Source organism: Camelus bactrianus, chromosome 9, assembly GCF_048773025.1.
Source record: "Camelus bactrianus isolate YW-2024 breed Bactrian camel chromosome 9, ASM4877302v1, whole genome shotgun sequence".
NCBI classification, from domain to species: Eukaryota; Metazoa; Chordata; class Mammalia; order Artiodactyla; family Camelidae; genus Camelus; species Camelus bactrianus.
This window is the reverse complement of record NC_133547.1, coordinates 11,669,723-11,694,886: the sequence shown is the minus strand read 5'-3', so window position 1 is coordinate 11,694,886 and position 25,164 is coordinate 11,669,723. Positions and strand designations below refer to the sequence as shown.

General features: G+C 40.2%; 1 long non-coding RNA gene across 9 annotated transcripts in view; it reads right to left on the bottom strand.

The window, feature by feature from the left end:
- Window positions 1-25,164, bottom strand: part of LOC123614609 (uncharacterized) — a 93,941-nt gene that overhangs the window by 65,402 nt on the left and 3,375 nt on the right. For 2 of the 9 annotated variants that reach the window (XR_012509034.1, XR_012509028.1), the window contains exon 2: window positions 18,999-19,071. The exons of 6 other annotated variants lie outside the window; for them this stretch is intronic. This is a non-coding gene — a long non-coding RNA (uncharacterized LOC123614609). Of the gene's footprint in view, window positions 1-8,862; window positions 8,955-18,998; window positions 19,072-25,164 lie in introns of all 9 variants that reach the window. One more of the 9 variants, XR_012509031.1, reaches the window with a different exon arrangement.

Here is a 25,164-nt window from a genome sequence, read left to right as displayed (position 1 = left end):
ACCTCATACTGGTCAGAATGTTATCATCAAAAAGCCTACAAATAATAAACGCTGAAGAGGTTGTGGAGAAAAGGGAATCCTCCTACACAATTGGTAGGAATATGAGTTGGTGCAGCCACTATGGAAAACAGTATGAAGGTTCCTTTAAAAACTAAAAATAGAGCTACCATATGATCTAGCAATCCCACTCCTGGGTATATATCCAGAAAAAATGAAAACTCTATTTTGAAAAGATGCATGCACTCCAATGTGCATAGTGGCACTATTTATAATAGCCAAGACGTGAAAACAATCCAAATGCCCATAAAGATGTGGAATATATGTACACAATGGAACATTACTCAGCCACAAAAAGAATGAAATATTGCCCTTTGCAGCAACATGGATGGACCTAGAGAATATTATCCTTAATGAAGTAAGTCAGAGAAAGACAAATACTATGTGGTATCACTTACATGTGGAATCTAAAAATTATACAAATGAATCTATATAAAAAACAGAAAAAGACTCATTGATATAGGAAACAAACTTATGGTTACCAAAGGGGAGAGAGAGGGAGGGAGGGAGGGACACATTAGGAGTATGATATTAACACATACAAACTACTATACATCAAATAGATAGATAAGCAATGAGGATTTACTGTATAGCACAGGGAATTATATTCAATATCTTATAATAACCTATAATGGAATGTAATCTGAATAAAATAACTGAAACACTTTGCTGTACACCTGAAACTAACACAATATTATAAATCAATTATACTTCAATAAAAAGAAGACGTAACAATTATAAACATATATGACCTAACAAAAGAGCCCCAAAATACGTAAAGCAAAAACTAACAGAATTAAAAGAAGAAATAAACAATTCAACAATATTTGGACACTACAGCATCCTACTTTCAATAGTGAACAGAACAGCTAGACAGAAGATCAACAAGAAAACAGAAGATATGAATAACACAGTAAAACAACTAGACATAATAGACAACTATAAAACATGCCACCCACCAACAGCAGAGTACATGTTCTTCTCAAACATGCATGGGACAATCTCCAAGACAGAACCACTAGCTAGATCACAGAACAAACTTCAGTAAATATGTAAGGATTCTAATCACACAAAACATGTTCTTCAACAACAGAATTAAATTAAAAATCAATGGCAGAAGGAAGTTTGGAAAATTCACAAAAATATGGAAATTAAACAACACACTCTTTATTAACCAATGAATTAAAGAGGGGAATTTAGTAAATACTTTGAGATGAATGAAAATGAAAACACAACATACAAAAATTTATGGGATACAGTGAAAGCAGTGCCCAGAAGAAAATTTTAAATGACTACATTTTTAAAATCTCAAATCAATAACCTAACCTTCCACCAAAGTCCATTCCTTCTCTATGATGGTTTCCTCTCCTGTTAAGTGGGATGGAAGCGGCCTCTAGGCACACATCATTGGGAAAGGTCCAGACCCAGACTGGGCATCCCTTCACTGCTTCCCAGTTCCAGCAAAGAGCCTGGGTTGAGTTGGATGCCATACACCAGCTGGAATGTGGCGGCAGAAGAACACACACTCCAAGCACTGCAAAGACTCAGGCCTGGTTAGAGGAGGGGAATTCTCTCCTGGACCACCCGGCCTAGAGCCTCAGGCTGGAAATCAGGTTGGCAGCCCTAAGTGTTAGCCCTCCTTACTAGTGACCTCGCTCTTGGGCTTTACCCCCTCTCAAACCCAGAGCCTAAGTGAAGGAAGGTGTTTATCTTGGAAGCTCTGCCATGCTTTTGTTTCTGATCCTTTTCCAGCTGCAGATGATTTGGGGCAAGAAAAAATCCTGTGTGTCTGCTAGCTGGTGTCCCTAGACAGTGACTTTTCCATCACTCAACAGCAGTCTCCTTTTGTAGAAAGTGATAATAGGGAGACACGCTGGGACTTGGGACCCTGGGCTGCAATGCTTGCAGGGCAATGAGCACCAGAATACAAAGAAACTATAAAGAGCTAAAAAAGAACTGTGTACATGCGCAGCTGGGGCCAGTTGTGAGAATAAGATACAAAAAGACCTAAAACCCAGCTGCTACTTTTGAGGTGTCAGGAGCAAAAGCAGGGTACCAGGAACAGAAGCAAGATACTGTGCATGGTCCCTGCACACAGCACCACCAAGGGGGTGGGCGGACCACCCAAACCACCCCTCCAGCCCCACACTTGTACCCGCCCCTACACTCACCCCATTTAAGGGACCAGCTGGGAGCAACAGGGAAGCTGTTACTTGTTTTCACCCCCTCCTGCTGCAGCACGAGCCGCAATAAAGCCTTGTCTGAATTTCTCGTCTGGCCTCTTATCAACTTCTATTGATTAAGAAGGCCAAGAACCCTGGTCGGTAACAATAGCGCCTGCCTGTTATGGTTATTACAAAGAATATCAGCTATTCTTGTTGGTGCAAACAACAAGAATAACCCGAATCAAATGGTTTAAAACAGTAAGGGATTTATTTGGTTATCTCATTTATAAGCAGGCCATATGTAGGGCAGGCTCCACTATTTATAGTCAAAGCGGTCCCAGATGTATTTCTGTATGTCTTCCTTTTTATACAGAGTCGGGGGAAGGAATACACAAAAATAAGTTACCCACACTTTCATCTCTTTGTTAATTATGCAGAGCAAGAAGTGAATGTTTTCTGATCTCAATCCCTGGAGGGAATTCCTGCTTAGAATTTGTGGCTTATTTTTTCAGACATTTTTTTCCTACTCATCTACAGACATCTATGCGTGTTACAGAGAGAGAGACATGCAAGTATACTTTAACCAAAATAAAATCATGCTAATATATGTTGCTTTCCAAACTAGTTAGGATTTATCTAGGGCAGTGATTAAAAATTCATAATAATTTAGAATCCATTGGGTCAGAAAGCAGATTGGTGGTTGCCAGGGGCTGCGGGGAAGGAAAATTGGGAGAAAATGCTTAATGGATACCAGGTTCCCATTCAGAGTGATGAAAAAGTTCTTTTTTTTTTTTTTATGGAGGTACTGGGGACTCAAGAATAAGTTCTAGAACCATCAGTGGTGATGGTTTATAACACTATAAATGTACTTGATGCCACTTTACAATGGTTAAATTGGTCACAGGTAAAATTTTATGTAATATGTATTTTACCACAATTTAAAAAAATGGTAGGCCCAAAAAGAACAGAGAGAAAAGGTAAATGGGTGAAGACAGACAGGCATAGGGTTAGGGGGAGGGTATAGCTCAGTGGTAGAGCACATGCTTAGCATGCACGAGGTCATGGGTTCAATCCCCAGTACCTCCATAGGAAAAAGAGAAAGTTAAAAAAAAAAAAAAAAAAGACAGTTGTAGGGCAATAAAGAGGGAGGGGGACTGGGGCAAACTGAAAAAGTCAGGTTGGTGATCTCTACCCAGCTCTTTGAATTGGCACCATGGGGGAACGTGGGCCCAGTATTAACCAGATTTTAGAATTCTTCACAATTAGACAGAAGTGGGGCTTTCATGTGAAAAGGACCAATTTGGGTATGTGGCAAATAAATGAAGTATTTAGAAACAGTGTGGGCCTGCAGGTCCCCAACTTACAGCTTTGCTTTTTTTTTTCCTTTTGTTTTATGAGGGGGAAGGTAGTTGGGTTTATTTATTTCTTTATTTGGAGAAGAGGTACTAAGGACTGAACCCAGGACTCACGCGTGCTAAGAATGCCCTCTACCACTTGAGCTATACCCTCTTCCCCTTCAACTTACAACTCTGGCAACAGATTACCCTGAAGGTTCGGCCAGCCTGCTCTAGGAGTGTGGTATACAGGGACAGGGACCAAGCGCAGGGAGGTGTCCTGCATGGGTGACACGCTCCTCCAGGGATACAGGTCAGCTCGCTGACTGTGGAAAAGGAAACCAGCCGCACATACACTGGAGGGCAGAATCCCTATGTCTGAGCCTCAGAATAGCACACCATTTCACATCCAGCTGGTTGTCAAAAATTTAAAAGACTTTCAATATCAGGTTTTAACCCATAGAATAAAACAAATGCCCATGGGCTCATGCTGATCTAAGTCAATAATCAAATAAGTAATGGGGAGAAGGGATGGCTCCTTTTTTCAACAGAATTTCAACTAATAAATGTAAAAGGAGAAAGGGACATGAAAAAATCACTGTTAGGCAAATGCCCCAGTAACAACTGTTCCAGACCAGATCCATCAATGGATGCTAAAATTAGTAGGTACAATGTTGAGGAGAATCTAGATTTGTGTAGTCTGAAAAGTAGCTTCCCTAAGATACTTATTAATTGCAAAGAGAAAGACAGTACCTTTACAGTGGGGAAGTGCAGCACACAGTGCCTTAACCAACTGACCGAGGTCAACATTGCCTGTAATAAGATATACTGACATGTCTGATAGAATATGCACTGGGAAGGACACAACATGATTTGTGTGGTATTCCCGGCAAAAATGCCTAACTTTCTTTCAACCAGGAGAAACATCAGACAAACCCAAATTGAGGGACATTCTATAAAACCTCTGATCACTTCTCCTCAAAAGGGTCAAAGTCTTGAAAGACAAGGAAATGCAGAGGAACTGTCACAGACCACAGGAGGCTAAGGGCACCTGACAGCTAAATGCAGTGGGGGATCCTGGATTTGATCCTGGAACAGAAAAAGGACATCGACAGAAAAATTGTTAAAATTCAAATCAGGCTGGTAGTTAAGTTAATAATGTGGTACCAATGTTAATTTCCAGTTTTTGATCATTGTACTATAGTGTTAATATCAAGGGCATCAGGGTAAAGATACATGGGAATTCTGTACTACATGAACATTTTCTCTTAAGTCTAAAATTACCTAGTATTGCAGTTTCCACCTCGCTCTCTCTGGGTCCACTTGCTCTAGGAGGGGAAGCCAGAAGCATGTCATGAGGACACCATGGAGAGGGCCACATGGTGAGGAACTGAGACCTCCTGCCAACAGCCAGTATGGCCTTCCAGATGTGTGAATGAGCCACTTTGGAAGGGATCCCCCACCCCCAGTCAAGCCTTGGGATGAGTGAAGCCCTGGCAGTGAGGATGAGCCAGGGCTCTGAGCCAGAACCATCCAGATAAGCCACCCTGCAATACCTGACTCACAGAGTATGTGTGAGATGATAAATGTTTATTGCTTTGAGCAGCTTTTTTAGAGAAAATATTGCTGTTGTGAACAACGGCCACCAGATGGCGCCTAGATTCCAAAGATGCAAACAAAACGGCGGCCAACAGTATAAAGAGGTCAGTCTCTGAGATCACTTATAAATGTATCACAAGCCTAATAAAAATGTCATCGGGTATTTTTTTCCTAGAGCTAGACAACTTGACTATAAGGGTCATTTGGAAGTACAACAGGCAAAGATGGAGAAAAAACTGAAAAAGAAGGAGAAGGAGGAAAAAACAAGGGAATAGCTCTACCAGATATTAAAAAATAATATAAGGGGCAGGGTAGAGCTCAGTGGTAGAGCACATGCACGAGGTCCTGGGTTCAATTCCCAGTACCTCCACTAAAAAACTAATTAAATAAATATTCCTAATTACCACCTCCCAAATACATATATAACAATGTGTTATTGGTGCATCAATGAGTATACAGATCAAGGGAAGGATTAGAAAATCCATAAGTAGAAGCAATTACTTATGGAAATTTATGTGCTCATATAATAGTTTTTAATTTGGGAAGGGACTTTAGGGAAATTTTTAATTTAGTCGTGTTGAAGCAACTAGATAAATAAAAAGAAAAGCTTGAATCCATTCCTCGCATCGGTTACCAGACTAAATTCAAAGTGTATCAAAGACCTAAATGGAAAATTACAACCTCACAAATAATAAAACATCCACGAGTCTCCTAATGACCCAGGAGTGGGGTAAACTTGCCAAAATGTTCATCAAAATCCAGAAGCAATGAAAGAGAATTTTGTTAAATGACCAAGCAAAAATGAAAACCTCTTGCAGGTTCGAAATGTTAGCCTACCATACGCAAACTAGAAACTACAGATGATAAAATGAAAAACAAATTTACAGTTATATCATATACAAAGGGCTAGTATTCCTAAAATATAAAGAGCATCTAAAAACTGTGGCCAAAAAGACCAAGAAAACTATTGAAAGTGGGCAAGATCTATGAAGAGGAAGTTTACATAAAAAGGAATGCAAATGTCCCCTTCATATACAAAAATATGCTCAACCCTACTCATAATTTTTTAAAACCACAAATTCAAACCACACCAAGATCCTTTTTCTCACCTATCCAATTAGCAAAACTCCCAGCATTTGACAACACTCTGTCGGCAATGCTTTAGGAAAACAGGGGATCTCACACCTTGCAGGTAGAATGCAAAAGAGTAAACTCCATGGAGGAAGTGGGGGAGGGTATTGCTCAAGTGACAGAGCACATGCCTAGCATGCTCGAGGTCCTGGATTCTATCCCTGGTACCTCCACTGAAAAATCAAATAAATAAACCCAATTACCTCCCCCTTGCAAAAGAAAAGAAGAAAAAATTCCATGGAATGCTCCCTTTGACCCAGCAATCCCATGTCTGAGATACTATTGCAAAGACACACAGATGGAAAGATGAAATGCCCTAAGAACATGCCTCTTCATTGCAGCACTATTTGTAACAGCAAAAGCTGGAAACTATTGAAGCGGCCATGAATAGAGTGCTGGTTAAATCAACTGTGCTTCATCCACAAAAATAGAACACTCTACAGCTGTAAAAAGAAGTAAGATCTATTAGGAGTATACACATAAAGGGTGTGTATGCATGTGTGTGTGTGTGTGTGTGTGTGTGTGTGTGTGTGTGTGTAGTGACCTCCAAGATATAGTTAAGTGAAAAAAGCAAGGTGCAACTGGAATGCACAGTATGCTACCTTTTGTGGAATAAGGAGGCAAAAGGTCTCCCCTGGTTGTCTGGGACCTGGCCCTGGGGTGATTCGGGCAGATAGAGAGCGGCTGGAGTGTGCGAACCTGATAGAGGAGGTGAGGGGTTGGGGGGTGGGCTCTGGATTGGTTGGTTTGTATTTGGAAAGCATGTTCCTGGGTAAATTATTTGCTATCTGTAAGAACTGGCTAGTCCTGACAGGGGCAGTCCTGACAGGGTCAGCAAAGCCCCAGATGTCAAAGAGTCAGAATACAGGAGGGAAAAAGAGACCTGGTTAATACACCCCCTTGGCCTCTCCACTGCGTCTAACCACTTTGAACCTCCCTCGGCCCTCACTTTCTGTAACTTCCCACCCCGCCAGCTCTCCTCCCACTAGCCTGCTTTTCCCTTCTTGGTGCGTCCTGGTCTCTAATCCTATGACACCTGGCTCGGGGTCCTCCTTCTCATGCTGCCTGCATCCTCAGGTAGGCTTATCCAGGCCCATGGCATTAGCTGACATCTAGATGCTGATCATTTCCAAATCTCACATTCAGACATCTCTCCTGAGCTCAGGAACCTATAGCCAACTGCTGATGGGATGTCCGCACCTGGGTATCTCTGTTGGAATCTGATCAAATCCAAAACCAAATCGGTCATCTCCACCATCATTCCCCCAACCCACCCCTCTTCCAATAGTGCCTGTATTTCGTGAATGGGCACCACAGTCCATCTGCAACCTAGGCTGGGAAACTGGGAGCTGTCCTAGACTCCTCCCTCCTCTCAAATAGTAACCAAGACCTTTTAAATATCTCCTATGTGTCACCTCTTCTCCACCTCACTCCCACCACTCTAGTTTGGACAGTTTCATCTTTAACTTGTATTATTGAAGTGGGCCCTGGATCAGACAGGGTCCAGTAAGGAAAGAGAAACCACACCAGTTACTTTAACAGAGAGAATTTAACATATAAACTATAATATAAAGAATTGCCAGCTTGGTATAAAGTAGTTATCAAGATAATTGAAAGAGAACTTTAAGGTAGGGATTCTTAAAGTTTAGCCAAATCGCCTGGAGGACTTGTTAAAAGGCAGACTCCAGAGTCTCTGACTGGTCTGGGATGGGGCCTGGAATTTTGCATTTCTAACAAGTTCCCGGCTGATGCTGACACTGCTGGTCTGGGGACCACACTCAGAACCACAGCTCTAAGACAGCACAGAAGTAGCAACTGCAGGAAGCAGGTGCCACACCTAGAGCTGGGGGACCAAAGAGGCAGAAGAAGGGGCACCAGCCAGCTGGTGCTGATGTTCCTGATGAAACTGGTTTTGCAAGTGTCAGAAAACTACAAACTGGATTCAGCAGCTGCTACAGGAAGGCAGTGCCGCTGCCACCACCACCACCGCGAGAGCGAAGAAGTGTTGCTGGGGTAACACTTACAAGAACAGCAGGCAAGTCCCTTCTGCATAAGGTGACCAACCATCCTGAACAGAGGTTCCCAAGGAAGCAGAACTTTCAGTGCTAAAACTGGGGAAGTCCTGAGCCAACCAGGACAAGTTCATCACCCTCCTGCAGACTCCAACAAACCACATTGCCGAGGTCTAACACAGAACCATCTGACAAAGCAGGAATTTCCCAGCCCAGCATCACAAAGCAAAGCCCAGAAGGGTGGGTTGGGAGCTCAGAAACAGCAGCTTCATCATCTGTGCTGACTCTCAATGATCTTCCTGGTCCTCTGCAACCCATCCTCAGGGCTGCCATCAGGAGAAATTTTATAAATAGGTATAATTGATCATTTCAAAGAAACAAATTTTTTTTGCCCAAAATTTCTCAACAGCTACCTGTGATATTGTGATTTAAAGTAAGAAGTATATATTTGGTCTTTGTCCCCTCTCCTGACACAGCATCTCTAAAACCCTGGAAAAACAATAAGAGTGACAAAAGTGAAATGAGTGTCTCTTATTATTCCTAATGAACCCCTTTCAACCATACCTCAGTTTAGAAAGCGAAGGGTTGGGAGCAGGTTGCCAGGGAACCAATCACGTGATTAGAAGGTTGGAATTTGCAGCCTTACCCCTAGACCTCTGGGGAGGGGAGAGAGACAGAAGGTTGAGTTAATCACCAAATGCCAATGATTTGATAAACCGTTCCTAAGTAATGAAGCCTCCATAAAAATTTTTTAAATTTTTGAAAAACTAACTGAAAGGTTCCAAGAGCTTCCAGGCTGGTGAACACCTGTTGTTGGAGGTGCTGGGAGGGTGGCGTGCCGGGAGAAGGCACGGAAGCTCTACATCCCTCACCCCACACCTTGCCCTGTCTGTGCCTCTCTTCCATCCAGCTGTTCTAGAGTTGCATCTTTTTCTAATAAACCAGTCATCTAGTAAATAAACTGTTTTCCTGAGTTCTGTGAGCTGTTCTAGCAAATTATCGAACCTGAGGAGGGGCTTGGGAGACTCCCCAACTCGTAGTCAAGTCGGACAGAGGTTGCAGGTAACCTGGAGACCCCTTACTGGTGGGACTGAACCTGTAACCTGTGGGATCTCATGCTGACTCCAGGTAGGTAGTGTCAGAACTGAACTGAATTGTAAGACATCCACTTGGTGTCCCCAAAGACCTGGAGAATTTCTTGGTGTGGGAAAGACCACACTTTTGGTGACCAGCATTGAGAACAGAGTGGCAAGTAAAGGGAGAAATAGAGTTTTTCCTTTTCACTGCCTACCAGCCAATTAGGGTAAAATTCCTGCTTTTTAACACAGCATAAAAGGCTCTTCCAAAAAAATTTTTTTTGAAAAAGGCTCTTCAATGTTATCTTCAGTTATAGCCCAGTCTCATCTCCTTTCCCGAACTTTATGCTTCAGAAGTATATAAATCTTTGAGTTTCTGAAAGCAAAACATATTCTCAAGTTGCTATCCTTTGAATACGCTATTCCCTCATCTGGATAAAAAGCACATAAACCCCTTTTTTAGAGGAAAACATAAGATCAGAATATATGCTTTCCCTTTAAGAATGGAAATTAGTTTTCAATCAATAAAGTGTTAGCTATATTTGAAGGCCAAAGACAATCTCAAAGCAAATGTATTTTTGAATTCTGCAGTATTTACTGTTCTCAAGCTTCTAACACCCAAGGAGAAAAAAGATAAGAACATCCCCAGTGCTAATGAAACTTGTTAGTTTTTCTTTCCTGTTAAAGATATTTATACTTGAATTCTTTTTAAGGCTTGAAACATTTTTAGACGAAATCCATAAATGAAAAGCAATGACTGCTGTAAAACTTAGGGATGGTTTATCATATCATATCAGATGATAAAAAAGATTTAGTAATCATTTACTAAGCTTGTTCTTAAATTCAAAGAATATTATGACCCTTATGTGGTTATATGGTTAAGACAGCACTTTTGCTTTTTTTCTCTCTACTGTAATTCTTTTTTTTTTTTTTTTTAAATCAGGCAACATGTGCCAGTCTTGTTTGGTTTTTCTCTAGCATAAATTCCCTTGTGAAGAAAGGCTGTCGAGGCAAACTCTGGGCTATTTATAGGATCCCACTGGATTCAATACCTTCCTCCAGTTAATTGAGTTATAACTGTTTGCATGACTGTCTTTCCACTATGCTGACCCTCCTGTTAGGCAGTAACTGTGGGCTCTGGTCTTCAGACTCCAGATTTTTAGTCCTAGGGTGGACACTCATCAAACATTTGTTGCATGAATGTAACAGCACTTCTGACAAAACTGAATTCCAGTGCAGCCCCAGACGATAATTATTAACGCTGGACAAGTCTGTGGTTGCCCAAGTCTCTGATGACTTGCGGACGGAAAGCAGAGTGTAGCAGGCAGGAGTGAGCGCTCTGGAGTCAGAATGCTCTGTTTGGCAGCTGCCCACTCTGTGGACTTTGGCAAGTGACTGAACTGCCCAGGGCCTGCCTGCCTTTCATACAGAATAGGGATGGTAATGACGGTTCCTACCTCCTCTATCACAGTGAGGATTAAATGAGGTGATGCTTGTTAGGTCCAGAGCACAGTGCTTGAGACTTTAGAGCATAAATATTCACTGTTGGAATTATTTTCCTTGAAACGTGGTGAGTGGTGCTCACTTCACAGTGTTTTGTTTAAGGAGTAGTGTGTTCAGTGACTGGCAGTGATCTGGCACACAGCCAACACTCCTCCTTGTCTCCTTTACCTGTTATGGGCAGCTCTGTCTCCCTAAAAGGCACCTGGCTGAGCAGCTAGCTCTGCTACTTCTTGTGTATTGCCCAGAAAAAAGAAGTTCAAAGTCCTAAAGCAAGACCTGGCTTATGCCAGGAGAGCTAATGGAGTGGAGTTTAAGGGCAGCACCAAGGACTGGTGAGAGACAAGGTAGGTGTTAGTTTGCTGGGGCTGCCATAACAGAATGCCACAGACTGGGTGGCTTAGACAACAGCAATTTATTTCCTCACAGTTCTGGAGGTCAGAAGTCCAATGTCATGGTGCCGATAGGGTTGTTTTTATTGAGGCCTCTCTCCTGGGCTTGCAGACGGCCACCTTCTTGCTGCGTCCTCACGTAGCCTTTGCTCTGTGCACACATGCCCTTGGCATCTCTTCCTTTTCTGATAAGGACACCAGTCCTACTGGATTAGAGTCCCAGGCCTGTGACTTCATTTAACCTGAACTACCTCCCTAAAGGCCCTATCTCCAAATTCAGTCACACTGGGTGGGGGGGTGGGTCAGGGCTTCAGTGTATGGATTTGAAGTGGGGCATGATTCAGTCTATAACAAGGTGATAAGGCAAGAGGTGACTAGGGACCAGAACTAGATCACAAAAGGCCTTGGGAGACGTGTTTGGGGGCTTTCTTCACCCACCCACCCATGGAGGTCTCCCAAAAATTGGCTCCATGAAGAGTCCTCTTTCTGTCCTTTACCTTCCTGACAGGACTAAGCACTGAGTGCAGCTCAATGGTGCACTTTTCAACGTTGTCCAGACAAGAGTGGACCCAGTGGGAATCACCTGAGAGAAGCTGCCTGGAAAGCAAGCCAGCCTGGGAGGGGTTATGCAAATTAGATGCAAATAACCCATCTAGAGAGGCTTCCTTCTTTGGGTTAGTGGCCCAGGCAGGGCTTTTGAAAAACAGCCTAAATCTGAACAGAACAGTCCATTAATTCCTGTGTTTGACAAATCTGAGCACCCACTGTGGCAGGGACTGTTCCAGGCTCTGGGGCCTTTGCAGAATTTATGTTCCAGGCCTGCACTAGTCCAATATAATACTGTCAATATTAAGCACTTGACATACAGCTAGTCTGAATTGAGACGTGCTGAAGTATAAAATGCACACCCGATTTCAAAGACTTAATATAAAAGTTTCATAACATATAAATATCTATCAGTTTTATAGTAAATGCATGCTGAAATGACAATATGTTCAATGTACTGTATTAAATACAATATGTTATTAAAGTTAATTCCATCTATTTCTTTTTCCCCTTTTTCCCCCACAGAACTCCTAGAAATTTTGAAATTACATCTGTGACTCGCATCTGTGGCTCGCATTCTATTTCTCTTGGACTGTGCTGGTCTATAGGCTCCACCTGGAGACTCTGTCTGATCAAGCTCATTCTAGTGGACATAGTTAGAGGAGACCTTAACTTGGACCACCTTTCTTAAGGATTAGGCAATTTGGGGCAAATGCCTCTATCTGATGATACCTGTTTTTATTTTGGGGGGGTGTTTTGGGGAGGAGGGGTAACTGGGTTTGTTTGTTTGTTTGTTTGTTTGTTTTTAATTAACTTTTTTAAAGAGGAGGTATTGGGGATTGAACCCAGGACCTCGTGCATGCTAAGAATGTGCTCTGCCAACTGAGCTATACCCTCCCCCCAACGCCTGTTTTTAAATGAGCTGTAAGGACTGAGAAAAGGAGGCAAAGAAAGAGATGAGATCAGCACACAGCTGGGGAGACCAGAGAGGGACACAAAGAGTGTTCTTATGCCTGGGAGCACACTTCCAACTTGCCCTCTGTGGCAGGCAGAAAACTGACCCTCAATATATGTCCACGTCCTAATGCCCAGAACTTGTCGGTATATTAACTTACATGGAAAAACGGAGACTTTTATGATCAAGCTAAGGATGTTGAGGTGGGGAGAGTATCCTAAATTATCCAGGTGGACCAAATGCAATCACAACGGTCCCTGTAAGTGAAAGAGGGAGGCAGGAGAGCCAGAGGAGATGTGATGATGGAAAAAGTGTTTGGAGTGATGCCGTGCTGGCTCTGAAAGTGGAGGAAGGGGCCATGAGCCAAGGAATGCAGGTGGTCTCTAGGAGCTGGAAAAGGCAAGGAAATGGGTTCTCCCCTCAAGGCTTCAGAAGGAATGCAGCCCTGTGACATTTTGATTTTAGCCTAGTGAGAGTAATTTTAGACCTTTAACCTCCAGAACTGTGCAGTAGTAAATGTGTGTTGTTGTAAGCCACTAAGTTAGTGTAATTTGTCACAGCAGCTGGAGGAAACTAACACACTCCCTTGCCTGCTGGATATTTCTTTGAGTCACATTCCTCAGCAGCCAAGAGAGCCACTTCCTTCTAAGGTATAGTGGGGAAAGCCCTTGTTGGGTCTTCAATATACCCTGTGGATCTTTGGAGAAGCCACTTTTCCTCTAGACTAAGGTTGAGGAGCAAGGAGATTGAAAAACTGTGTGCAGTTCTAGTGGAGAGGAGTGGCATATTTGTCTGCACTGGGCATCAGCATAGATGTCATTTCTAAAATTAAGATGAAACAAGTATCAACGAATTGGATAGTTGTTCAATATGTTGAGTCCTTCACATGAGATAAATCATCTCATTTAATTCTGAGAACAGCCCTATGACTTAGATAACCATTACGATCCCATTTTAAAGCTAAGAAAACCAAGGCCAGAGATGCTGGGTAAGTTGCCCACAATGACAAAGACAGAAAAATATGAGTCAGGAGTCAAACCTAGGCTTACAGACTGTTGAGAATCACCCTTCACTGGTGGGAGAGACCATGATGAACAGGGTGGATCCATAAGTTTCATTCATTCATTCATTTATTCATCCATCTTCCAGGAATTTGGGCCCCTGTGCTTGGCATTCAGGGTAGAGTGATGAAACAACTCAGGCCAGACTCTTGTAGCATGGAAGTCATATTCTATCAGAAGGACACCAACAACTGAGAAGTAAGCCCATTATGATGAGGATGATGATGAACATTAAGAGAGTGAGGTGCACCTAAATATCCAACAACAGATGACCAGATAAAGAAGCCATGGTATATTTATACAATGGAATACTACTCATCTATAAAAAAGAATAAAACAATGCCATTTGCAGCAACATGGATAGACTTGGAGATCATCATTCTAAGTGAAGTAAGCCAGAAAGAGAAAGAAAAATACCACATGGTATCACTCATATGTGGAATCTAAAAAAAGAAAAAAGAAAACACTAAAGAACTCATCTATAAAACAGAAACAGATTCACGGACATAGTAAACAATCTTATGGTTATCAGTCGAAAAGGAGAGGTGGGAATGGATAAATTGGGAGTTAGAGATATGCAAATATTAACTATTATATATAAAATAAATAAACAAGTTTCTTCTGTATAGCACAGGGAACTATATTCAATATCTTGTAATAACCTATAATGAAAAAGAATATGAAAAGGAATATATGTATGTATATGTACCACTGAAACATGATGCTGTACACCAGAAATGGACACCTTGTAAACTGACTATACTTCAATTTAAAAAAGAAAAAAGAAAAGAAAAAAAACTTTTTTAAAAAAGAGAGAAAGAGAGAGTGAGGTGACAGGGAGTGGATGGGCCTGGGAGGCTACTTTTTTTTTTTAAGTTCTTTTTTTTCCTTTTTTTCCCCCTGGGGATTGAACCCAGGACCTTGTACATGCTAAGCTCGTGCTCTGCCACTGAGCTGTACCTTCCCCAAGGGAGGCTACTTTCTGAAGCACTATGTGGTTCTGAACTTGAGAGCCCTCTGTCCTCTAAGGGGTGTCATGACCAAACTCATCATGTTTCCTATCTTCTTTTTTCCTTGGTAACCCCCCCAGAGATAAGCTCCTCTCATCATCCTAGGTTCTCTCCTCTCCATCATTCTGTGTTGTCTTTTGCTCTACCTACTCCTGACTCCCTCCATCCTTCCCAAACTCTTCCACTGTCACCCCTGTAAACCTTTCACTGAATGTTCCCTCCAACTCTTACCTTAACTAAAACCAGATCTTTCCCCAAAGATAACCCCCACAATCCTAACTGAAGGTTCTTCATCCCTCTACTCACCAAACACCTCAAAGTCTGGAGGAGGTGGGGAGCAGTCAGGATATGCTGTGGAAACAAATGATCCCAAATCCCTGTGACTCACATAAATGTAGAGTCACTCACACCCAGAGCAGGAGTGATCTGGGCTCTGCTCCACATATTCATTTGTGGACCTGGGCTGATGGGGCAGCCTCTGAAACACTGCCAATCTCCTGGCAGAGGAAAAAGAGATACGGATAGCCATGAGGTGGCTCTTTAAGCTTCAGCGTAGAAGAGATAGACATCACTGTGTTCACATTTCATTGGCTAAAGTGAGTCATATGGCTGAGCTTGGTATCAAGTGGGTATCTTTCAGGAGAGACGGCAAATACTGTATACAATAATACAATCTGCCATCACTTGGCATCCCAATGCTGCTTCCAGATATTATTATGCCTTTTCTACACTCTTTAAAAATTTTTTTAAATCCTGCTTCCCCTTTAGAGACCTCCTAGAGTAACAGCTAGACCCTCTACTATCTTCTCTACTAGCTCTTCAGTCTCCCTAGAAATCTGAGAGTCACAACTTCTTGCTGCTCCCTCATTCCAGAGCAGATCCTTTAGAATGTTCCAGAGGTTCAAAATCTGTCACTTCTCTCAATCCCCACAGAAGCCCCCCTCCTCCAAGCCACATCATCTCTCACCTGTACTATTACAACAGCAACCTTCCCAGTCTTGCCCTACAATTCATTCATGATCTACCCAACAACGGGGATGGATCAAACCGTCACTCCCCTGCTTACTCATTCTGTAGCTTCCCATTGTCCTTGAGGGAGAGTCTAAAAGCCTCACCCTTTCCTAGAAAGCTCTTCCCAGCAGGCTGCCCCGTCCACCATCCCGTCACTCCGAAGTCCAGCCACATGGGGCTTCCTCGGTGTCAAGAACTGACACTGTAATTACTTTAGGGCTATCACAACCCTGTTCTCTTCGCCTGAAACTCTCTCCCTCCCCTGCCTCTTCATCTTTCAGGTTTCAGCTTCCTCACTGAGGCCTTCAGGTCTAGCTGGTTCTTTCTGCGCATGCGCTCCCGCAGCGCCCCCTACTGCCCCTTCCGACACACTCACTCCTTTCAGCGTTTGCTCAGTGCCCCTGCCGCCCACCCAGACTTGGAGCCACATGAAGGCAGGCACTGTCTCCTCAACACTTTTTCAATGACAATGAATTTGTGATACATGAAGGTTGGGGGAAGGGGATGATAAAGGTGAACAGAGGCAATTATTTTTGATTGAATTAGCCTCCCGAATTAATCAGGAGAGGTAGAAGAGGGCTGCGACACGGGCGCCCCCTCTGAATCATTTAGTCCTAAACTCCTTGAACATCACTCCCTTCCTGCATTTCCCACTGTGCTTCTAGACCTCACGAAATGCCTTCCTCACCCACATTTATTGAAAGAAATCTGGTTTCGTGCCTGAGAGGAGTGCTTCTGTCCCCCTTCCTCCTCCCTAACTCCTGCTGTTCTCACCTCTCCCCCAGTCCTCCTTCCCAGCACATCCCACAGGCCCTCCAAACCAAGTAGTCTGGAAAGTCTGAAGCGTCACCGACAAGTTGCCTGTCCTCAGATTCATTTTTGAACAGAAAGACTTGAATGACACCCTGAAAAAAAGAAACACGATGCATGAGTGAGACGCATCCTAGGCTGGGGTTTGTGAAGTCCGTCTGACAAACCAGGCTGTGCTACCGGCCTGATGGGACCGGCTTTGGAAAGGCCCTGGAGTCAAACCAGCATTCCTCCCTCTAGGCTAAGACGGTGTCTGAATTACAGCACTGGAGACAGCTTTAGGCTGCAGTAACAAAGTACTGCAGGCTGGGTGGCTTAAAGCAACAACAGAAATGTATTTCTCACAGTTCTGGAGGCTAGATGCCCAGGATCAAGGTATGGGCAGATTTAGCTTCTCCTGAGGCCTCTCTCCTTGGCCTACATATGACTGCCTTCTTGCCTCTGTGCACATGCATCCCTGGTATCTCTGTGTTTACATTTCCTCTTCTTATAAGGACACAGGTCATGAGTGAATTAGGACCCACCCTAAGGCCTCGTTTTAATTTAATCACCCCTTTAAAAGCCCTATCTCCAAATACTGTCATTTAGAGGTACTGAGGGTTAGGGCTTCAACATATGAATTTGGGGGTAGGGGTCGGGGAGACACAATTCAGCCCATAAAAGACATTCCTTGGTTTTAGGATATCAACAGTCCTTCAGTGTTCTCTGAATAAGAGAAGTAACTATTAGATTAATGAGTAATTGAATTTGTTGTCCATGAAAACTAGGGACAGGATATCACTAATTTAAAAATGAATAGGTACAATTAATTGTATGTAAACTAGCTCTATAATTTAATGAGAGCAGGGGAGGCCTGGGAACCAGACACTTCCTCTTGGTTGTGCCACTCTTGAAGGAAAGACAGTGGGCCTTAAGTATATCCTTGCAGACCAAAAACAAGAAAGCATGAATCCAGAAAAGTAGAGAGCTCTAGACTCAGAACTTTTCCTGCAGTTATCCGCATAAAACTTGGGTGTTAATGGGCCATCTTCAAAGAAGAAAAATCCTAGGACTTAAGCAGAGTAAGAGGAAAGACCAGAGACCTATACATAAAATTCTAGAACCTGAGGGCAAACCCTCAGTTGGTGCTTTTTAAAAAAAAAAAAAAAAAAAAAAAAAAAAAAAAAAAAGCTCTCCCCCTGAAAAAGATATTAGGAATATATGTTTGTCTCTGCCTTTATGATGAGTAAAGCAAGTGAAAAATTCCCCCTGAGAATTCCTAACAATAAGCACATATTCCTGTGAATTTAGAGCCTAAATTTGTACTATCTGTATAGCCTGAAAGACCTCCAGACAAAATTTTATAGTGGTCCCACACTGGCAATTCCCACAAGGACATGGCATAAGCAAAAACTAACTCTATTCAGGGAAATTCATTTTAAAGCCCCAGACTTAAAAGAATTTCCACAGACAAAATCACAAGGAACATGAGTTCTACAAACCATGCAAGCAGAAGCAATAAACCTCAGAATCAGACTTACGATTGGTAAAAATGTTGGAATGATAAGGCACAGAATATAAAATAAATATATTAAATGTTTAAAGAAATCGAAGATGGTATTTTAAAAATACTGAAGGGAAAACAGACTCTCAAGATTGGAAAAGGAGATTTGCTTGAATAAGAAAAGCTAGAAATTGCAGACATGAAAATTTTAAAACCCAGTGGACAAATTAAGTAGATTATATTACAGCTGAAAGGAGAGGAAACTAGAACACACACATATATATGAAGAAATTACACAGGGTGCAGCACAGAAAGAAAAAAAATGGGTAAATGAATAATGGGCTAAGAAATATGGAATAGAGTGGGAAGGTCCAACAAACATCCAATTCGTGGTTTAAAAAAAAGAAACTAGGAGGGAGAGAAGCACATTTGAAGAGATAATATCCAGGAATTTTCCAGAATTGATGAAAGATTATTCCTCAAATTCAGGAAATCCAATGAATCCCAAGCAGAATACTTTTTAAAAGACTCACACTAGATACATAGTAAGCCTTAGCACACCAAAGAGAAAAGCCAAAACATTACTTTATTTTTTTTTAGTGGAGGTACTGGGGATTGAACCCAGGACCTTCTGCATGCTAAGCCTGTGCTCTACCACTGAGCTATACCCACACCCCCAAAGCATTACTTTTTATTTCTCAACAGCAATGACAGAAACCAGAAGATAGTGGAACGAGATCTTCAAAGTGCTAAAATAAAGTAACTGTCACAGTAGAACCATATGCCCGGCAAAATATCTTTCAAGAACAAAAATAAAATTATTGTTTAGACAAACCAAAAACTAGGAATTGATTACCAGGATACTCTCCTCAAAAGAACTTCTAAAGCATATACTTCAGGAAGAAGGAAACTCATCCTAGAATGAAGATCTGAAACACAAAAAGGAATGATAAGGAAAAAAAAGTAAACAAAAATGAAAGGTAAACATATCAAAAATATCAAAATTCTATCAAAAGTACAGTAACAATGTCAAATTTTGGTGTTAAAAGAAGAACTAAAATTTTGAACAACTTACAAATGGAGGGGATTTTGTTGAAAATATATGATAATATTTTTAGAGTAACCACTTAAAAAAAAAAAGAAAGTTACTGTTAAACTTTCAATATAGCACAGAGGGGAAAATGGAAATGTTGGGAGGAGACAATCCAAAAAATGCCAGAAGCAGAAGAAGAATAATAGGAAAAGCAAAACAGGAATAGATAATATAACTGGAAGAATTCTGCATCTCCCTTCTTTAGAGAACAGATGAGAGCATCTTTGTTCAAGATTAGGTGAAATGTGATGTCTTATGGTTGTTAAATAGAAGTTCAAATATGCGTAGACAGACACTTACGGGTGCTGAGTAGTCAAAAGGGTAGATGGACTGTGTTGGTGACTAATCCATTGGTTCTTAGCCCAACCGACCCTTTTACACTCTGCTTTGTGGCACTGAGGCCGCCAGCTCCCTATTTGGTTCTGCTGAGACGGAGCACAAGAAAGAGAGACAAAAGGCTAGAAGGAGAAATTGTGTGCTTCTTCCTGTTTTACATCCTGTTCCTGACAGCATCACCCCAGCAATAGTCCTTCCCCTTGATGGCAGCAGTTGACTCCTGTTTCTTCCACATTCTGTCTCATTTTTCTCTCACTGACACACTAGGACCAGCTGTCCCCTTGTCAGAGGCCTGGGTCCTGGTTTTACAGGAGTATTCCTTCAACCTTCTAGATTCTAATAACCCCAACCTCTTCCCTTTGTTGCCCTGGTCCTAGGGGATGAAAGCTGATTTCTGCATCTATTATTTCTGTCTATATTAAGACAATATTCCCATTTTGTCATCTCAACATGTATTTCATCAATTCAACCAATTTCTTCTATTAAATTCTCTCTGTTAACATAACTCGTTCAGTTTCTGTTTTTCTGGCCAAACCCCAGTTGACACACTTTGTCTCCTGTAGCCATATGACTAATTTTTGGCCAGTGGGATATGAGCAGAAGTGGGCAACTTCATATCCTTAAAATGAAGCTAATTGATCTGTACTTCTGCATTCTGTCTTCTCACTGAGGGGAACACAGATTTGGTGACACTAAGAAGGCTTCAACCATGCGAGTCAGCATAGTGCTCAAAGCAGAGCAATAAGAAAGATTGCTTTGTACCTGAAGCTAATACAATATTGTAAATCAACTATACTTCAATTTAAAAAGAAAAGAAAAGAAAGGACCTGATGACTTCTTTGGGTGGGGCCACCTACATACTCAGGGATGTTTTGTGAAATAAATAAATGTCTTCTGAGGCATTATGTTCTGAACTCTTTATTATATCATAATTATCTACCCTAGTGTAGACAGCTCTAAAAAAACAAAAATACAGAAGCTCAAAACTTAAATAATATAATACAAATAACTCTTGAGTTAAAAAATAAAACATAAAAGAAATAAATCCTTATAACTGAATGGTAATAAAAGCACTACCAAAACAATGTTTCAAGAGTAATGTATTCTTTTGAAAATTTGTATCAACAGGTTGACAACAAATGGAGGAAGCCTCAGTTTAGGAACTTAAATGTGAAACAATAGAGAAAAATCCAAAAAATAAGAAGAAAAAGATTTAAGGCAAAAACTGATAAAGCAGAAAAATAGAGAAGATCAACAGCAATCAAAACTTGGCAATTTGAAACTCTAATAAGATAAACACTCTTCAAGCAAGACCGATAGAAGGAGGAGGGCATAGCTCAGTGATAGAGTGCATGCCTAGCATGCACAGGGTCCTGGGTTCAATCCCCAGTATCTGCTTCCATTAAATAAATAAATAAACAAACCTAATTACCTTCCTCCCTATAAAAAAAAAATGAGAAGTTTTTAAAAAGACTGACAGAAAAAAGAAAGAGGCAATTAAAAAATAAATATCTAAAAAGGGGAGAAACTATAGCTATAGATATTTTTAAATGATAAAATAAATTTTTGAAATATATAAACCAATACACTTGAAAACCTTGACAAAATGGACAAATTTCCACAAGAATAGAAAATACCAATACTGAAACAAGAAACAGTAAACTCTGAAGAGACCAACAACAATTAAAGAACCAGAAATGTAAGTTAAAAGAAGCCTCAGGAGGTTTAACAGGGGAATTCTACTAAACTTTCAAGGAACAAGGAACACTTGTGGTATACAGATTAATTATTACAGGGAAAAAAGAAGAAAAATTCACTTTACAAAACTGGTATATCCTTGATTCCTAAACTGAATAGTGACAATTTGGGAAATGAATATTAGAGACCCATTTTACTTTCTAAGTGTAAATACAATTTCTAAATAAAATATTAGGTAAGAAAATATAAAAATGTATGAAAAATAAAAATAAATCACCATTGAGGAGGTTTTAGTAAACATTAGAAACTGAACAATGTCGTGCACTATATTATGGAATAAAGGAGGAAAGTCACATGGTCACCTTCATAGACTTAAAAAAAAACTGATAAAGGTCAACTTCTGTTTATGATAAAAGCTCTCAGAAAACTAGGGGTAGAAAGGAACTTCCATAATTTGATAAGGGCTATCTACCAAAAATCTATCATACACTTAACACAAAACCTTAAGCTCATTCCGTTCAAGATCAGGAAGAAGACACAGCTGAACACAATCCCTACTACTATTCATTCCTTGGGGTCCTGGCCATTGCAATGAATCATTATAAATATGTATATAAGTAATGGGATGAAGGATGACAAAATTGTCATTATTCGGATGTGATCTGGTATTCCATACAGAAACTCCAAACCATTAAAACTAATGAGAGTCAGCAAATTGGCCACATGAAATATCAAATTGGAAAAATGAACAGCATTTCTCTACATAATAGTAAACAACTAGAAACCCTAACAAAAAATAAGGTTCCATTCATAATGGTAACAAAAGTTTAAAAGTAATCTAGGATGGATAAATAAATAAATAAATAAATAAATAAATAAATAAATAAATAATCAATCGATTGATCAATTGATTGATCCATCAATCTAGGAATTCACCTGTCAATCCACAAAGCTGTTTTTGAAGAAAAAAAATTTAATGTTACTATAGGACATAAAAGTAATCTAACAAATGGGGAGATGAACCATGTTCATGAATGCAACAATTTAATATTATTAAGATGCTTCTGCTACCTAAATCAAGGTGTAAATTCAATGCAAGCCCAAATTCCAGAAAGTTTTTTTTTTAGAAACACAATAAATGTATTCAAAAGTACATGTGGGAGAATCAAGACTCACAAATAGACAAGAATGGGGAAAAAAAAAAAAGAAAGAAAGAAAGAAAGAAAAGAAAGAAAGAGAGAGAGAGAGAGGGAAAAAAGAATTTTCTGTATCAGATAAAATATACCAAAAAGCCAGAGTAAAGAAAACAAAGGTGGACTGGCACGTGAGCAGACAAACTAATCAAAGGAACAGAACAGAGAGAAAAGAAAGAGACACGTATACATAAAAGACCTTAAGATATTTCAGAATTAGCATCCCAATCAGAAGGGAAGAGATGGATTGTTAAAGAAAAGTACTGGGAAGCTGGCTCCTTATCAGGAGAAAAGAAAGGTTGGTTCCCTACCTCTCACCATAATACAGAAGTCAAATAAATGGATTAGAGACCTAAATATGACAGATACATCTTACAAAGACAGTATACTCATTTCATAGGGCTGCCAGAACAAAGTACCATAAACCGAGTGGCTTAAAACAACAGAAACATATTGTCTCACAGTTCCGGAGGCTAGAAGTCCAAAATCAAGGTGTCAGTGGGGCCATGCTCCCTCTGAAACCTTCAGGGGAATCCTTCCTTGCCTCTTCTTAGCTTTTGGTGATTTCTTGTCAATCTTTGGGTTTCTCCATTTGCAGCTGCATAACTCCAACCTCAGCCATTCTCATCACATGGCGTTCTCCCTCTGTGTGTCTGTCTTCAAATCGCTGTCTTCTTATAAGGACATCAGTCATATTGGATTAGGGTTCACCCTCCTCCAGTATGACCTCATCTTTGTGGGGGGACTAGATTTGTTTATTTATTTTAGCGGAGCTACTGGGGATTGAACCCAGGGACTAGTGCTAAGCATGCACTCTACCACTTGAGCTATACCCTCCCCCCGCCAGTATGACTTCATCTTAATTTAATTAATTACATCTGCAACTACTCTATTTCCAAATAAGAGTGCATTCTGGAGTACGAGGGGTTAGGATTTCAACATATCTTTTGGGGAGAATACAATTCAATCCAGAATAGCTAGTAGAAAAATGCAGAATATCTTTATGATGTTGGAGTGAATAAAGATGCTTAAACCAAGAAAATGCAAACCATATAGTGAAAATGAGATGAATTTGACTATAATAAGATTAAAGATTTCTTCCAAATGAAGACATGATTGAAAAAATTAACCAATGAGTGACAAACTGAGAGAAGATATTTTCAGCTTCCAAAAATTGTGATTAATATATAGAATATACAACAAAATACTGCAAATATTTGAGAATAGGAATCCCAGTATAAAAAAGTGGGCAAAAGATATGAATAGGCGATTAACATAAAAGGAAATCTAAGTGGCTAAGAAGTCTGAAGAGACACTCAACCTCCTTCATAATCAGTTAGAAAATTACAACATATTTTTAATCCACCAGAGAGTCAAAATTAGAGGGAAACTAGTATTAGTGAGATATGTGGAATTTGGAACTATCATGAACCTTTGGCTGGCATATTTCCATATGTATATCCTATGATCCAGTAACCCCAATCTTGGTATGTAATCCAGAGAAACTCTCACACAAGTTCCAAAGGATCCAAGTACAAGATTGTTGATTGAAATATTGTGTGAGTAGCAAAGAATTCAAGGCAATGTAGGTCTTCTTCATTAATAGGTGAGTAATTAAGGATGGAGAATAAACTGGAGTGCTATGAAGCAAACAGAAGCAATGAACTGCATGTACAAATACCAACATGGCATGCTCTTGAAACAATACTGGACAAAAAATGTAAAAGCAGAAATTTACTCACTACAATTTTTGTAAATTAAAAAAATATATATATAAAGCACTATACATCTTTTACAAATATAGACATATCCAAGAATCATAAATTAAACACAAATTAGAAAGTGTGTCTTTGAGGTGGAGGAAGAAATGCAGGTGGGAATGGGGATATGGAGAAAAAATAACAGAAGAGAATAGCTTTACACAAACTATTGATAACTGTGTCAGAAATGAAACAGTATGGTAACAATTAGCTCTCAGAAAAACAACAACAAAAAAAAGCAGAATGAATGAATGAATGGGAAAAGAAGTGCCAAGGAAATGTTAAGAAAAAAGACACATTAAAAGCAAAAATCATTAGGAAGGACAACAAAGGATATTTCATACTGACAAAAGGAATAATTCACTGATGTCATACTAATATCACAAACCCTTGTGCACCTAACAGCATAACTTCAAAGTATACAAAGCAAAAACTGATACAGCTGAAAGGAGAAATGAACATAACCTCACTCATAATGGGAGATTTTATTACACCTCACAGAAGCCAATAGATCAAACAGGAAAAAAAGAGTAAGAATATAATAGTTAAAAACTAGATCATTAATAAACTTGTATAGTCAAATCTCTGATCCCAATAACTAGAATGTACATTCTTTAAAAGTACATACAGAACACTTCCAAAACAAAACAAAAAATACAGCATACTAACTCAAAAAGGAAATCTCAACAAATTTCTAAGAAGTTACATCATTCAGAATACATTCACCAAATAAAATTAGAAATCAATCACTAAAAGATGACCCAGGAAAAATCCACATACCTAGATATTGAAAACTGAATTTCTAAATAATTTGGGAGTAAAGGGGGAGTGAAATTATGAGGTTTTTTTTTTTTTACTTTTATATTTTTGAGGGGGGAGAAAATTAGGTTTATTTTAAAATTATTTTTAGTGGAGGTAACAGGGATTGAACACAGGACCTTG